Raw genomic sequence first — 17,544 nt, forward strand, 5'->3', positions numbered from 1 at the left:
TAGGGATACAATCATGTACAGAATTCTGTACAGCAAACGCTACCCGAAACCCCACCTATGCAAAAGTATGCAGCATACTTAACACACAAAACTGAATAAACTGGTACAGGCACATAGAGTAAGCTTTTCCCAATCAAACTGTGACATTTGAATGCAATCTATACATAAAATAGTTCAGAAGAGGTTAAAACGCAAAGATACCCAGTTTCTGGTCCTTCTCATCAAATCCTTACAGGACTGAGGCTTAGCAATAGGGAAATGTGTGAAGGACGTGAAGAGTTAAATCTAAAACAAGTTTTATGAAGTGTTAACATTACATACTTTAGTCAATACATCTTTCTTTATTTGGTGTTAAACGTCGTTTTCAACCACGAAGGTTATATCGCGACGGGGAAAGGGGGGAGATGGGATAGAGCCACTTGTCAATTGTTTCTTGTTCACAAAAGCACTAATCAAAAATTTGCTCCAGGGGCTTGCAACGTAGTACAATATATTACCTTACTGGGAGAATGCAAGTTTCCAGTACAAAGGACTTAACATTTCTTACATACTGCTTGACTAAAATCTTTACAAAAATTGACTATATTCTATACAAGAAACACTTAACAAGGGTAAAAGGAGAAACAGATTCCGTTAGTCGCCTCTAATGACATGCTGGGGAGCATCGGGTAAATTCTTCCCCCTAACCGGGGGGGGGGGGGGGGGGGTAGGCAATACATTGGCCTGACACTAAAAGGTCAACAATGACAATCAGTCATCATCCAGACTCCATATAGGAAGTCTATGTAAGCCGAAGACCGAGAAGGGTTATGCCCTGTTCCGCGAAGTATGCAACCGAAGTACCTATCTTTTTTTTATTGTGACCACATTTTTAGAGTGAACATAACATATGTGACCCACTCCCACAAAAGGATAACAAAGTATCATTTTTGACATTTCGACTTTTTGGTATCCCTTGAAAGTGAAGATAACCAACTTTCAGATGGTCCTACTACAAGTGTCTATTATTTAGCATTGATGAGATATAGCGATTTAAACTCAAGCGGCCATTTTGAGAAAAGCAGGTGTGAAGGTCGCAGGAGTAAATTTGCAAAAAATCCCTAGCAACAGGTTTTAGCTTAACTTCTAAAGCTTAAAGTGACTTATAATGATTACATGTAAACTTTTCTTCAATATGCATCACAAAAAATGAAAATGAAATTTGTTTTAAGTAAAAAAAAGTGAAGAAAGAAACAATTATTTGGGGGTTAAAAGGGTGCTTATTTTGCGTCTGCAGTGCAATAAAACCTCATTTTTATTATGTTTGCAAAGCGAATTTGAAATTGATATTTACAGAATAGATATAACATATAGGTAGAGTGCAGAAATGCAAAAATCTCAAAATCCAAAATGTTGGCCATGGCTCAGGTTTATTGCTGTTATCTCTGTTCGGCCACAGCGACTTTGTTATCCTTTTGTTGGAGCGGGTCACATATCTAAGTTATATTTCTGAAGTCAGGAATTGATGAGGAATACAAATACAATCAAATCTGTTGACTGTTATAGAAAACTCAATTTTAGCGACAATTTTCATTAACAAACTCATCATTAACTTTTAAGCTTCCGAACTGAAATGCAATCCCATAGTCCAGACCGAGTCGAAGATTACTTGACCAAAATTTCAATCAATATGACTCATTTTTGAGTTAAAAATGACGTCACCTCAACCTTTGCAAAAACCCAGATATGATGTCTTAAGTTCTCAAGGAATCGCTGTGCATGCACGTGCACACACAATACACGTATCACCCTCCACTCGATTCCCAGTCTATGTTATTGTTAAAACATTTAGTCAAAACTTGACTACCGTATTTGACGGACAAGCCGCGACTTAAAAAAAAAACAAGTCGCGTAAGGCGAAAATACAATATTTAGTCAAGTAGCTGTCGAACTCACAGAATGAAACTGAACGCAATGCAACGCAGCAAGACCGTATACTCGTGGTCCACCGCTCACGGCATAGGCAGTGAAATTGACAAGAAGAGCGGGGTAGTGGTTACGCTATGCTGCATAGCACGCTTTTCTGTACCTCTCTTCGTTTTAACTTTCTGAGCGTGTTTTTAATCCAAACATATCATATCTATATATTTTTGGAATCAGGAACCGACAAGGAATAAGATGAAAGTGTTTTTAAATTGATTTCGAAAAAAAAAATTGGATAATAATTTTTATATATTTAATTTTCAGAGCTTGTTTTTAATCCGAATATAACATATTTATATGTTTTTGGAATCAGCAAATGATGGAGAATAAGATAAACGTAAATTTGGATCGTTTTATAATTTTTTTTTTTTTTTTTACAATTTTCAGATTTTTAATGACCAAAGTCATTAATTAATTTTTAAGCCACCAAGCTGAAATGCAATACCGAACCCCGGGCTTCGTCGAAGAGTACTTGACCAAAATTTCAACCAATTTGGTTGAAAAATGAGGGCGTGACAGTGCCGCCTCAACTTTCACGAAAAGCCGGATATGACGTCATCAAAGACATTTATCAAAAAAATGAAAAAAACGTTCGGGGATTTCATACCCAGGAACTCTCATGTCAAATTTCATAAAGATCGGTCCAGTAGTTTAGTCTGAATCGCTCTACACACACACACAGACAGACAGACAGACACACGCACATACACCACGACCCTCGTTTCGATTCCCCCTCGATGTTAAAATATTTAGTCAAAACTTGACTAAATATAAAAAACAAGAAGGGCAAAGCCCATACGACTCACATGCTTTACACATTTTTCCTACCAAAATACATGTGACCTTGACCCAAGGTCAAGGTTATCCAAGGTCATGCAACACAAAGCTGTTAATTCAAGACATAGGAAGTACAATGGTGCTTATTGGCTCTTTCTACCATGAGATATGGTCACTTTTAGTGGTTCACTACCTTATTTTGGTCACATTTCATAAGGGTCAAAGTGACCTTGACCTTGATCATATGTGACCAAATGTGTCTCATGATGAAAGCATAACATGTGCCCCACATAATTTTTAAGTTTGAAACAGTTATCTTCCATAGTTCAGGGTCAAGGTCACTTCAAAATATGTATACAATCCAACTTTGAAGAGCTCCTGTGACCTTGACCTTGAAGCAAGGTAAACCAAACTGGTATCAAAAGATGGGGCTTACTTTGCCCTATATATCATATATAGGTGAGGTATTGAATCTCAAAAACTTCAGAGAAAATGGGAAAAATGTGAAAAATAGCTGTTTTTTAGGCAACATTTATGGCCCCTGCGACCTTGACCTTGAAGCAAGGTCAAGATGCTATGTATGTTTTTTGGGGCCTTGTCGTCATACACCATCTTGCCAAATTTGGTACTGATAGACTGAATAGTGTCCAAGAAATATCCAACGTTAAAGTTTTCCGGACGGACGGACGGACGTCCGGACGGACGACTCGGGTGAGTACATAGACTCACTTTTGCTTCGCATGTGAGTCAAAAATCGCATTGCGGCTTATAAAAAGATGCGGAAAAAACGTTACCTAAACTTGAATAGCATTCACCTAATGGAAGTCGCCGCGGATTTTCATTTCGCTCGATTGGCGATTACCGGCTCTCTACTCAAGACTCGGCGCTTTTCTCTTTCTTTCGCGAATCTTCGTTTGTCAACAAGTCATCGTGACAAGATAGCGTACAGAGAAACACCGGATGTATCAGGATCTCGCGCGCGTGAGATTTCGTTTTTTTGTGTCTCGCGATAGCTGGAGGAGCGAGAGCCGCCATGTTGTGTTTTCGTCTTCTGCTCGAAATGTGCGCAAAAGTCGTAAATCATCCCAAAAAAGCTTATTCCGGGCGGGACTACATGTGTGTGTTGGTTACAAATTGTGTGTGTGATATTTTTCTTCGAACTTTTCCACTTTTCTTCTTTGTTTCACTTGTTTATTCTCGGAGCCGATTTCGCCAAATACCGTACTTTCGTTTGCCTGGTTGTTTTGATTGATTGACACGATCTCATTATATTTTTTTCGACGGCGGCTAATATAGTGACGCGGCCTATACGTGGCTCGTCCCAATTTTTTTTTTTAAAAGTCGGGGGTGCGGCTTATAAAACGGTGCGTCTTGTAATCCGTCAAATACGGTAAATGTAAGAAACACAACGCATACACAAAAAAGAATAGAAGCGAACACTCAGACCTGCCAACCCTTGTGAAGCCTCAAGTGTAACAATTTAGAATTTTTTTTCAATATTCAGCGCAGCACAGTCATGGTGTTTACGAGCAGCATTGTCCGAAATGTATTTGTACGTCCGCATTTATGCGATTTCGAGAAAGAATTATATATATATTTTTTATATTTATTTTTATTTAAATTTTTTATTCAAATAAATAACAACAATTAACAATATTTCATACAATGAATTAAATACAACTTATCGAGTACAACAAGCTAACTTTTTTAACGTTTTGCTCTTCGAACACTCACACAAAAATGCTTCTCATCTGTAACTGCCTATTAAAAATACTTTCCAACGGTAAAAACGAATTTGGTTTTTTATATATACTAACGCACATCTTTCCGATTAAGATAATGTGGTTCAATTTATACATAGTTGCCTTTTTCACCATTACAAAATGCATACCAAATAAAACATCACTAACTTTCAAAATAATCTTAATTTCTAAAGTACGAAAAATAAATTCTTCAATAAACTTCCAGAATTTGTATACAACCGGGCATTCAAAAAAGAAGTGTTCAATGAAATCAGTTACATCACAACAGTAATTACATTTATTAGTTTCCGTTACTTTCATTTTACACAGGAGAATGTTGGTCGGATAAATGTTGTGCATAATTTTCCAGTGTAAAACTCTTAATCTAGTCTCTTGTGTTGACTGATAGGCAACTATCCAAGATCGTTCATCAATTTCTACATTAAACTTTCTCTTCCAAAATCCTCCGGAACATGGTACATCTGTTTTCATATTAATAATCTCTTTCCTATATTCTCTGGCACTTAACACATTTTTGCTGTTAATCAGTGGTAAGGTAATACAAACATCATCAGTCATATTTACAACATTTTTCCTCATAAATAATGACACAGCAGCCTTTACAACATTATATTCAAGAATTCGGTTTGGCGAATATCCAATCAAATCACAAATGTCTTGATATGATATGTCTCCCGAACGTACAATGTCAGTTAATACCAATACACCTCGTTGTATCCAACTTTCAAAAAATAAAACTTTGCCACTATACGTTATGCATGCATTATTCCATAATAAAGTCGGCCCGACTGCCCCACGATCGTAGTGGTTATTATCCAGCCAATATTTTAATACTGCTTTCCAAAAGTGTGATTTCACTAGGTCTAACCCTTTAAATCTTGCACTGTTTACATTCGATAAGAAACATTCAAAATGCTTTCCAAAACGCAAATACATCATCTTTGGAGTGAAACTCCAATTATCATTTTCATTTGATGTAGTCAGTTGTGAAACCCATTGTAATAAAAAGGAAATTTGCATTTGCCTAATATCGATCATTTTTAAACCACCTTTTTCAATTTCAAAACATAAAACGCTTCTTTTCACCTTTTCAAAGGCCTTCCGATTACAATCTCTTTTTCGCCACAAAAATCTAAACAATAAGGTATTGACTTCATTCAAAACACAGTCAGGTAATACAAACGCTTGCATAATATACACAAATTGTGAGATTAAAAACGTTTTCACAATACATATTTTCCCTACAATGCTCAAATTTCGCTTCTCCCATGCACAAATCAATCGCTTAATATTCCTTATTCTTCCAGTCCAGTTATCTTCTACCAAAGAAGCACTCTTATCATTACAAAAATATACACCCAAAATCTTCAACTTTTTCTTCCAAACAAAATTATAAAATGTTTCATCACAATGTTTTCTACTACCCAACCACATCGCCTCAGACTTTCTCTTATGTATCCTTAAGCCTGAAAAGCTAGAAAAGTCATTCATTATTTCAAGTGCATAATACATATCAATCTCATCCTTTAAAAAAAGGGTGATATCGTCTGCATACAGAGCAATTTTAATAACAGTTGCAATATCAACATTGTTCCATAACGAGATTCCTTTAATACGTCTACACTGTCTTATTTTTGATGCCAACAATTCAATGGCCAGCACAAAGGCCAAACATGAAAACGGGCACCCTTGACGAATCCCGGCTTTCACATCAAAAAAATCAGACAACCATCCACAATACTGCACTGAGCTAACCGTGTCGTTCATTAACACAGTCACCCATTGAACAAATTCTGGCCCAAACCCGAATTTTATTTCTAATTTGTTTGTTTTGAAAGCAGGAACAATAATGCCTATTAGAGAGTATCGCACTGTAACTGTACAGTGTGGACAATGTTTTATGGCCTATATTCTGACTGCTTCACGAAGTAAATCAAAATTGAATACCAGGACTCACAAGAAAGAGCAAACTGTAGCATGCTTGTGATTATTTGTTTTAGTGTAGCAATTTGTCTTAAAATGTAGCATGCTACGCTGAAGTGTAACAGTTGGCAACTCTGAACATTCTCTCAACACACCTTCCCAGTGGTAAGGAGGGGGTATTTAACTTTAACTTAATTAACCATGCTGGGACTGTGACGTTCAAATTTGATGAGGGTCATCCCGACTTGGCTGGAGCTCATCAACCCCTGAAACTAATGAAACTTGAAAGTGTGGAGTTTCAAAGCTCTACCTGCTGAAATCTTTCGACACCTGGCAAACCAGATAAACCAACAAACCGAAGAGCATTGTTGTAAAGCTGGTCCTACCGCATCCATTCTACACAAGAAATAGACTTTAGTCACGTTTTGTTGCATCATTGATATGTTTGCAATTACGTCTTGCCATCTGATTTTTTCTCAAACTCTACAATCTGTGGCTGGCTAGCATGGACAAAAGCTATTAGGAGCAGGAATGCCCACATGCTGTGTGCTTGAGTGCTCTCCAGACCAGAGCCAGAGTGAGAAAGGTGGTGTCAGAGTAAGAGTGGTGGTACCAGAATGGAAATGGCGCCTTAGTCACTCGCAGCAGAAACCTGAAAGTCTCACATATATGCTGAAGGCCAGTGCCTCTGAAATGTTACTAGCCAGAGAAAATATTTCACTGTACTTTCTTATTTTGAACAAAGCCACAGATCTACACTAGACGGACATAAAAACCGAACAAATAAAATGTTTTGCTTTTTGGGTGTGTGAAAAAAGCAGTGTAAACAGCAGACCGCAATAGTTTTTCCATGCTTTCTTAGTTTTTGTTCCTGCTTTATTCTATATATTTCGTGGCAAAATGATTCTCGCAAAATAAATTAAAACACAATCATCCAAGTTGCTTACCAGCGAAATATTAGTGTACCCACTTCAAATGTTGGCATAAATTACCAGAAGCTAAGCTTAACCTATCAGGATGTTAAGTTTGTTTTGCAAGTTGTTTTGTATTGCTTGTTTCTTCAAGGCTTCTTCCATTGTTTTTGTTTTTTTAACAAAGGTTAACTATTAAAACATACAATATGTTTGCTATATTTATCATTTTATGTCTATTGTGTGTTGGTGGTATGGAAAATGGCTATGCATTATTAGTCATAATGTACATCTTTTGTGTGTGTGTTTGTCATGCGAGGTATGTGGGTACTACTACTAGCCGCGGAAGTGGTTGTTAGAAATCCAGTTGGGTTCGGAATTTGGTGGGCCAGTTCAAATTGTTGACTTCCCTTGGCCGGTAGCCAAAAAATCAAGGTACATCCCTACTTAATATAACCCTACACAATGCGAGTTATTGTGTGACTGTGAGTGCCTTTCGCTAATTGAGTGGCTTGGGAACCAACAGTCATCAGCAATTCTAGAAAAATGTACAAACCTTTTTTTGCCTATCCTGACACTTTGATAGAACAAGAAGGGCAAAGCCCATACGACTCACATGCTTGACCTTGACCTTTACATGACCTTGACCTTCAGGGTCAAGGTCAAATAACTAAACCTAGCAATGACATCATACACTAAGAACTGCTTTACACATTTTTCCTACCAAAATACATGTGACCTTGACCCAAGGTCAAGGTCATCCAAGGTCATGCAACACAAAGCTGTTAATTCAAGACATAGGAAGTACAATGGTGCTTATTGGCTCTTTCTACCATGAGATATGGTCACTTTTAGTGGTTCACTACCTTATTTTGGTCACATTTCATAAGGGTCAAAGTGACCTTGACCTTGATCATATGTGACCAAATGTGTCTCATGATGAAAGCATAACATGTGCCCCACATAATTTTTAAGTTTGAAACAGTTATCTTCCATAGTTCAGGGTCAAGGTCACTTCAAAATATGTATACAAAATGTGAAAAATGGTCGTTTTTAAGACAATTACGGCCCCTGTGACCTTGAACTTGAAGTGAGGTCAAGTTGCCGCACATGTTTTTTGAGATCTTGTAACCATACACCATCAGGTGTTGATAGACTTAATAGTGTCCAAGAAAATCCAACGTTAAAGTTTTCCGGATGGACGGCCGGACGGACGGACGGGGGGGGGGGGGGGGGGGGGGGGCGGACGGACGGACGACTCGGGTGAGTACATAGACTCACTTTTGCTTCGCATGCGAGTCAAAAATGAGGAGGCAACAGTGCTGCCTTAGTTTTGACAAAAAGTAAAACAGTAAAAGACGAATATATTGTCATCGAAGACATTTACATGGGTGGGAGCCCAAAATGTTGCCAGGACTGAACATTTTGGAAGGCCGGGGTCCAGAGGCCGCTAAGGCTCCGGCGGGGTGCAGGGGCAGCGCCCTTGCTGGGGGGTCTAGGGGGGCAGCGCCCCCCAGCCGAAATGAATTTTAGCATTTTAGGTGGCCTCTCCTGACTTGTAAATTTTAGAACAAACAAGCTTTTTGGAGATGCATGATATGTATACATCTTGTAAACTTGAAGGTTTTTGTAACTGACCAGCTGAAAATTAATTTTAGCATTTCATGAGGGGGCTATTTGAGCATGAGGGGGCTATTTGAGCCTCTGCTGGCTTTAAAACTGATAACAGCAAACAAACAACAACAAATGTGGGGGAGGGGGGGGGGGGGTGGGGGGAGAGAATGCACAAAATCAAAAACCTCTATACTTGAAGATGTTTGGTTGGATCAATAAAATGTTATGAGTTATGAGTTATGAGTTGTATCACTCTTGCTAGGGGGTCTAAAAAACAAGTGGTAAACACATTTCAAGAAGGGTTTATAGAAGCTCCTATAAGCTTAAACAAAATCTTAAAATTGGAGATGCACAAAAGTAAAACATCTTGTAAACTTGAAGGTTTTTGTAACTAACCAGCTGAAAGTGAATTTTTAGCAATTCAAGAGTTGCTATTTGAGCATCTCCTGGCTTTAAAACTGAAAACAGCACACACTTTGTTTCCCTTTTTTTTTTGGGGGGGGGGGGGGGGGGTGGGTGGGTGGGGATGAATGCACAAAATCAAAAACCTCTATACTTGAAGGTGTTTGGCTGCATCACTCTTGCTAGGGGGTCTACAAAAACAAGTGGTAAACAAATTTCAAGAAGGGTTTTAGGAGCGGCTTAAACAAAAAAATTAAAATTGGAGATGCACATAATTAAAAAATCTTGTAAACTTGAAGGTATTTGATTTCATCACCTACTTTTGTCTTTGTTTAACCCTTTACCACCTGAATCGCCCGATTCCGCCCGGAGGAAGTGCCTTATGCGTTCCCTGAATCGCCCTATTCCGCCCGATACACACCTTGTCACGCACTTTCACTTTCGCGATCAAACGGATGTAGTACTTCGAAGTGGAGGCGCGGTGACGTACTTCCGGTTTGCTTTGGTCGTTAGATCATGGACCTGTGCTTATAGCTCTATGGTTAGATCAACAACATGCGATCAACCGATCTTGAACTGTGATTTTTCCAAATCGTCCAGGAATCAGATAAGGATAGCTTGACTTTGGGTCAGGTGGTAAAGGGTTAAAACAAATGTTTACTGCATTAAAGGAAAATTGCCATGCAAACAAAGCAAACACAAAAATAACAGTCACCTCCCTTGTACTACACATTTTCACTTGTACTTGTAGCTTATGATTTTATCATTGCAGGTGGTATATTCTCAAATAATTGTTGAACCATAGCTTGAACCAAATGAGAAACAAGTTTCAAGTCAGTTTGTTTCAATTAGACACCTTCAAAGGGCTAACTGCTCAGGTTATAAAAGAAGAAGGTTTAGACAAAAACAGAAACCGCCAGAGTTATATCCCTTGCTGATGCTATACACAGTCCTCTGATGCTGCTTTTCAATTCATCATTTCAGGAGTTATATTCTAAAATTATTGTTGAATCATAGCTTGAACTATAAGAGAAATTATGTATAAATTAAGTGTGTTTCACTTGCAAACTTTCTAAAGGACTCAATGTATCAATGTAAATACCACTGGTTCACAGATTAGGAATGCAAATTTTTTTTCTACCACACCACTGAAGGTCTCTGAATCCCTGCAAGTGGGGTATATAAAGTTGTGGTTGAGCAGAGATTTCAAATAGATAGCAACTAAGATGCCACATTCGCCAGGATGACATGACATAGCTGCTCCATGTTGGTCAATTTGGTATTGGTGAAAGGCAGTTGACCTTCTGTTCACAGAACGGAGTGTAAACAACAGCTGTATCCAAAATTCTTCCTGGGACGGATTTCCGTCAGGGACGGAAGAAATCCCACCCCTGCATTTATTTATAAAAAAAAATGAGAGAAAAACATCTGGGGGTACCAACTGGAAGAATTTTAGGTAAAAGTTGCATGCAGATCGTTCGAGTAGTTTTCTCTGAATCACTCTATTATCTATACACACATCAATTCCCGGTCTCTGATAGTATGTTAAAACATCTAATCAAAATTTACAATGCAAAAACATAAACCACAGTTCATTGCATCTCAACATTAAAATTTTTTTATGAACGACTCATTGGTCCTAGTTGAAGACTAAAAGAGGAACCTTCAATTTTTGATAGCTTGTCAAGAGTGCTGGTTCTCGAGCCTGGGGGATCTGTTACCGACTCGCTAGTTCTAAAGCCTGGGGGCTAACCGACACATATTTCGGAAGCCTTGGTGCTCCTTAACCAATTTGTTGGTTTTCAAGCCACGGCCTTTCACAAACCGCGTGACAAAGGGGTATATGATGGAGGCATTTATCATGATACCATAAACCATGTCCAGTGACACAGAAGTAGTAAGTTTCGATACAAAGCACTATTAAGTCCCCCTGCTTCTTTAAGACGAGAATTGGCGATTGAAGCGAGGAAGTACCATTTCTTGGTCGCAAGGAACGGTAAAATTTCCCGAGAGAACGCTAGCATGCCTTGGAGTTGGAGGTGCTCGCTCTGCAAGAAAAATGGCCGCCAACCAATGGTGTTTTAATTCTTGCGTAGCTAGCCATCAAACCGTTTCATATTTACTCTCGCATCCTAGCTCAGTGAGAGGCTAGCTTCGAGCAAGTCTCGCCTGAAGAAACATGCGTCAGGGCATTATGGGAGAATTCAAAAACCAAAGAATAGACTGAGTGTGATCGAGTGGGAGTAGAACAATTCACCAAATCAAATTTTAGTTCTTGAATGCCGTAAAGAGCTGATTTAACCCTGCATATGTAAAGTTATTCTACGGAGACGTGGTACAGAAGAAAATTCATCAACAGTTCAATTGTGGAACATCTGTTGAGCATGTGACTCAAAGCAATACCAGCGGTCTTGAGCAAGCGGCCATTGGTACATTGATTTTGACTACCATTTCTACACTGTCACATCTGCTCGCCGAGTTCCTGGACGTTTTGACACATGTTCCGGTTCATTCGATTTACCTGAAATGAAAATGTTGTGAAACTCGCACCAAAAATAAATGATCGCCATTAATATTGCGTGTAATTTGTAAATGGTAATTGTAGTCTGTCGGAAATGGCAAACAATCTCTTGAGCTTCGGCGATGTGGTCACAGACTAATTCAGAAATCGGGAAACATCGATCAACAACAACTAAACCAGTGCCTGTTCCTGATACCATTAAACACACCACCACGTATTAAACCACAATGAAATGCATTCACTTTGCACCGAATTTTACCCATTTACACCACACTATCCCTCCGAATCCAACTTGCGACCGCGTCGTTTCTTTTGCAAACCGACGAAAAGCATCCTTTTCCGTTCTGTCTCTATAACAACAGAAAATCGTCCAGTTAAAATGTACCTATTTTAGAGGAGATTAGTTATGTGCATTAAAATGTACATCTGAACTGGTTTACCTGAAGAAAAGAATTTTAAACACACAGTATCTTCGCTCTACGCACCGCGCTCAACAATGAGGTCGACCATGATGGCGCTTGTGACGTATCAGAGTTCCTTCCCTTGCGAGTTTGTCAATAACAGTTATTTTTCCATATTTTAGTGTTAAGTGGCATAAAAAGTCACCTGGAGTTGCTGGTGTGTGTGTTATTTTTTTCTTGCAATTGCTATCAGATACTCCAGAAAGCCAGTCTGCCGAAGAAGCCTGATTTTGATTGAACAAAGACATTTGATTTATAGAGGGCGCTAACACCTAATAAATATTAATCAGAAGGGAGATAAATTGTTTTGAAGAGGACTTGCGATGCGCACTTGAGGTTATTTCCCATATTATGGTCCCATATTATGTATGGTCTAACTATATCTGACACATTTTGAGATTTGGCCATTCCTGTTGGTTCTCACACATGTTGTGTTTGCCTTTTTTTTTCTTTATTTTATATCAGAAAATCTCCCCGATTACAACCGGTCCTTACTTCTAAAACAAATGTCTAATAAATGACTGATAAACAAATAAAGCAACATGACAAATAAACAAAGTAAACGAACAAACCAGCAAACAATCGACAAATAAGCAAACAAGCAAATAAACAGAAACAACAAAATGACAAAGTAAGCAACATACAAATCAAAAGCGAAACATGCAACATATGTTAATTGAGGTTACACATGTAAAGTGATCGACGGTAAAATTCACACGATACCAACGTTTACACTAATGCTAATAATGATTATATGGTGTAAATGATGATGATGAAGATGTTGATGATGATGATGATGATGATGATGAAGATGATGATGATGATGATGATGTTGATGATGATGATGGAAAATCGCAACATAAATTCCACATAATACATAATAAAGAACATATTTGTGAAATTCATAAAGCTTTGCCAATTGTTGACAGCTACTTGCCGCACATGTTAAGACAAGTATAGCCATCTAGGTAGACATAAAATAATTATGCAGAGCTTGTTTAAAACTCTTTAGTGAGGTTAATGATCTTATTACAGACGGAATGGAGTTCCACACCATAGCGCCAGAGAAGGCTTGACTAGTTTTGAACAAATCAATCCTGGGTATTGGTGGTAGAAAATTGATAGACCCGTACCTTTCGGTGACTCTGTGAAATAGGTCCTGAATATAGATGGGCACTTCGCCATGATATACTTTATACATCATTACAGTCTTATTAAACTGTAACTGTTTAACTAGCGGCAGGTAGTTTAGATTCTTTAACTTCAAATCAGCTGATAATTGTGGACCATTTAACATGATTTTAGCTGCCCGACGATGTAGAGAGTTTAACTTTTTCATGAGAGACGCCATCCCAAAGAGTTGATGCGTAATTAATATGGGATAAGATGTGGGCATGATAAAATAGCTTTAGTGTTGCGATATCAACATATTGCTTTAACTTTGATAGCAGAAACAAATTCTTGAATACTTTTTGACAAATATAATGTACATGAGATTGCCATTTTAATTCTTGATCGACTATCACACCCAAAACACGATGTTCCGTTACCTGCTAAACAGGTTGTGATTCCAGAGAAAGATTAAACTTAAGAGGTCGTGACTGGTGTTTTTGTCTTGTTGTAATAATCATGCTTTTTGTCTTTCCTGGGTGCACTATCATAACATTCTGGTTACACCAACTGTTGACTTCATTCAGACTAGACTGTAAGGAAATTTCAATTTCTTGAACAGTCCTACAGCTTGTGTGAAGCGTCGAATCATCTGCAAAAAATTTCGTTTTAACTTTGGAATTAGATATATGAAGGGGGAGGTCATTAATGAATACACAAAACAAAATAGGCCCTAAAACTGACCCCTGGGGGACTCCACTCTTTAAACATCCTTTGGGAGATGTTTTATCGTTTATAGAAATATACTGTGTTCTGTTGACAAGATATGATTTAAAGAATGAACACGTTGCGGGATTGTTCACGTACAATGCGAGTTTATGTAAAAGTAATGTGTGATCTACAAGATCAAAAGCTTTCTTAAAATCAAGAAATACAGCCCCTGATATGTCCGAACGATTTATTTCCGATAACCAGTTATCACATAGTGATGAAAGAGCTGTACTACAGAGAGAGAGAGAGAGAGAGAGAGAGAGAGAGAGAGAGAGAGAGAGAGAGAGAGAGAGAGAGAGAGAGAGAGAGAGAGAGAGAGAGAGAGAGAGAGATAAAATCAAATCAAATCAAATCAAATCAAATCAAATTTTATTTTACGAGGGTTGTGGCATAAGCAATATAAACGAGCTTCTTTTCAACCAGCCCTCGCCCAGAGAGGGACTATTCTAATCTTAAATACATATATATATATATACAAACGTAAAACAATTACAAAAGATAAGCATGACAGTAAAAAATTTTTTTTAAAAAATGAAAATAAAAAAAAAGTCAGAAAAACTATTCACATGGCTATATACACGTTGTAGGCTATACATACATTCTTGCGTTATGAAACACTGATGCTTTATGGACAGATATGATCAATATGAAAATAATCAGAACGAAGTCTTCCATCACTGTGACTTTTCGTAATTTGACATTAAATGTAATGAGAGGTGTTTTTTGAAAGTATTGAGACTTGTTGGGACTCGAACTGATTCCGGGAGAGAATTCCACAAAACGCTGCCAGAATAAGCTAAACTTGATTTAAAGAGATCTATCCGCGGAATGGGGACGTTGAATTTTCGGCTTGGTTTGGCTTTAAATTTTGTAATGAAAGCACTCGGTGCATGGCCGGAAAGGATTTTGTGAAGGAGCACGCCTTTATTTGATTTAAATCTGTCTTTTAAGGGCAAAATCTTAAGTTTTTTATAATCGTCTAAAACAAGACTGGATTGTTTTAATAGAACTGATTTTAGTGCTCGTCTGTGTAGACTGTACAGTGGTTTTAAAATGTTTGCACTGGCTGAGTCCCAGATGGTCGAACAATAATCCGTGATGGTGTGTATGTATGCATTATAAAATAATAACCTTGAGTGTGGATCAAGAAAGTGCTTTATTCTGTTCAACAAATATATTTTCCTCGACATGGTTTTACACAACGATCTAACATGATGGGTCCAAGATAAATTATTATCGATATTTACTCCCAAAACTTTGTGATCTCCTACTTCCGCTATTGCATCGTTGCCAATTAATAAGGAATGAGGATTATTCTTGATGTTTTGTCTTTTTTGCCTTGTTGTAATTAACATGTATTTGGTCTTTTGGGGGTGAAGACTCATGTGGTTATATTTCGTCCAATTAATGAGATCATCTACACTGTTCTGCAATGATAAATAAACTTTGTCTAATTTTTTATCAGAAGTGTGTATGGTCGTATCATCAGCAAATAGTTCACAATCATCATTAAAACTAAAAGGAAGATCGTTAATATACAGAGAGAAAAGAAGTGGCCCAAGGACAGAACCCTGGGGGACTCCATATAACACCGGTCTTTTACTTGACATAGTGGAATTCACGCAGACGGATTGCTCTCGTCCGGCTGAGAAAGATGAGAGGAGGCATAGGGTTTGGGGTGACAATCTATACTCAGCTAATTTTCTTAAAAGTAACTCATGATTAATGACGTCGAATGCTTTTGCAAAATCGACGAATAGGACACCACAGAGTTCATTATTATTAATGTTGCTAAGCAAGTTTTCAAGAAGGTTTATTAATGCTGTGTGGCACGAATGATTTTCTCTGAAGCCTGACTGATTTGAATGAATAAGGTCGTATTTCTTCAAATGTGCGGCCAAGTGTGTATATATGTGTTTTTCAAGTGGTTTGGATAAAACAGGAAGAATCGAGATTGGTCTGTAATTGGCGGGGTCAGAAGAATTACCTGATTTGAATAGCGGGATTACTTTTGCCTCCTTTAATTTGGCGGGAAAGTCAGATTTGTCCAGGCACAAGTTGTAAACGTATGTCAGAGATTCTGCAATAAAAGGGGCAGACAACTTCAAAATTTTCCCATCAAGATTATCTAGACCATGAGTACCAGTTTGTTTTAAGCATATCAGATAATGGAAGACTTCGCTCACAGATAACAGGGGGATGTCTAAATTATGTGTAATATTTTTTGAAACACAAAACTGTTTCAACTTGTCCAGATTATTCTGTTTTGATCTATCATTTGTGATTATTTTTTCAACAATAGAAGTGAAATGAATGTTAAGATCATCCGCAGGTACATCAATGACAGAAGATTTTACGGTTTCTTTACGTGTCAACTGGTTGATCACTTTCCAGATGGCTTTTGAGTTTTGTTTCGTATTTGATGCAGCGAGCTCACGGTAATATTTTTTGCGAGCAGCACGTTTCATGGACGTTACTTCGTTTCTCTGCTTTCTGTACTCTTCTTCTCTGCCATTACGTTTAAGAAAATCGCGGTGATTAATCGCACATTGAATGTCGTGTGTAAGCCGTTTTGGGTGTTGCTGCACACGAGAGGTTCTGAATGGTGCATGTTTATCATATACTTTTATAAACAAGTTGTACCATAATTCAAATGCTTCATCGGGGTCAGTATGATTATAAATTATTGAAAAATCTGTACAACTTAAATCAGAAAGAAATGATTCTTTATCAAGTTTTGAAAATAGCCTATACGTTATGAATTTATGCTTTCGTTTAGGGATTCTAACCCCTTTTTTCGACCATGTGAGGCATATTGGAAAGTGATCACTACAACCAATACTTGGAACTGAGGTTTCAATAATGATAGCCTGGGTTGACACACATATATGGTCTATAAGCGTAGATGAGGTAGCTGTAACTCTTGTTGGAATCGTTACTAATTGTTGTAAATTATGAAAGGATAACTTTTCCATCCAGCACTTGTTGGGTTTCAGAAGATCAAGATTAAAATCGCCCAAAACTATAATTTCTCTGGATTCAAGGCTGACAGCGTCCATCATGTTATCGAAATTATCAAACCAGTTAACATGTTCAGCTGGATTCCTGTAGCAGAAACCGGTCAAGACTGGCGCTGATTTACGCAATTTTAATTCCAGCCATATTGTTTCAACCGAATGCTGCTCTAAGTGATGAAGTCTATGAAACGTTAAGGACTCGTGGATATAAACAAGCAAACCAGTTTCTTTTGTTGATGATGGATCTCGAGGTACGACATTATATCCTTCAATCTTAACTTCCACATCTGTGATATTGCTGTTAAGTCTCGA

General features: G+C 37.9%; 2 protein-coding genes across 6 annotated transcripts in view; one reads left to right on the forward strand and one right to left on the reverse strand.

Moving 5' to 3' along the window:
• LOC138970871 (glycoprotein 3-alpha-L-fucosyltransferase A-like) overlaps nucleotides 1–2,512 on the forward strand; it is a 111,055-nt gene extending 108,543 nt beyond the window's left edge. Inside the window, exon 4 of the transcript XR_011457090.1 lies at nucleotides 1,896–2,512. The gene's annotated coding sequence lies outside the window, so the exon portion shown is untranslated. The remainder of the gene's footprint in view (nucleotides 1–1,895) is intronic.
• The window catches only part of LOC138970869 (uncharacterized), a 47,408-nt gene extending 35,014 nt beyond the window's left edge, over nucleotides 1–12,394 (reverse strand). For 4 of the 5 annotated variants that reach the window (XM_070343436.1, XM_070343434.1, XM_070343431.1 and 1 more), the window contains exon 1: nucleotides 12,314–12,394. The gene's annotated coding sequence lies outside the window, so the exon portion shown is untranslated. The remainder of the gene's footprint in view (nucleotides 1–12,313) is intronic. The other variant, XM_070343433.1, reaches the window with a different exon arrangement.
• Between the last annotated feature and the right edge of the window lie 5,150 nt (nucleotides 12,395–17,544).

The sequence above is a fragment of the Littorina saxatilis genome, linkage group LG7 (assembly GCF_037325665.1).
Source record: "Littorina saxatilis isolate snail1 linkage group LG7, US_GU_Lsax_2.0, whole genome shotgun sequence".
Classification (NCBI taxonomy): domain Eukaryota; kingdom Metazoa; phylum Mollusca; class Gastropoda; order Littorinimorpha; family Littorinidae; genus Littorina; species Littorina saxatilis.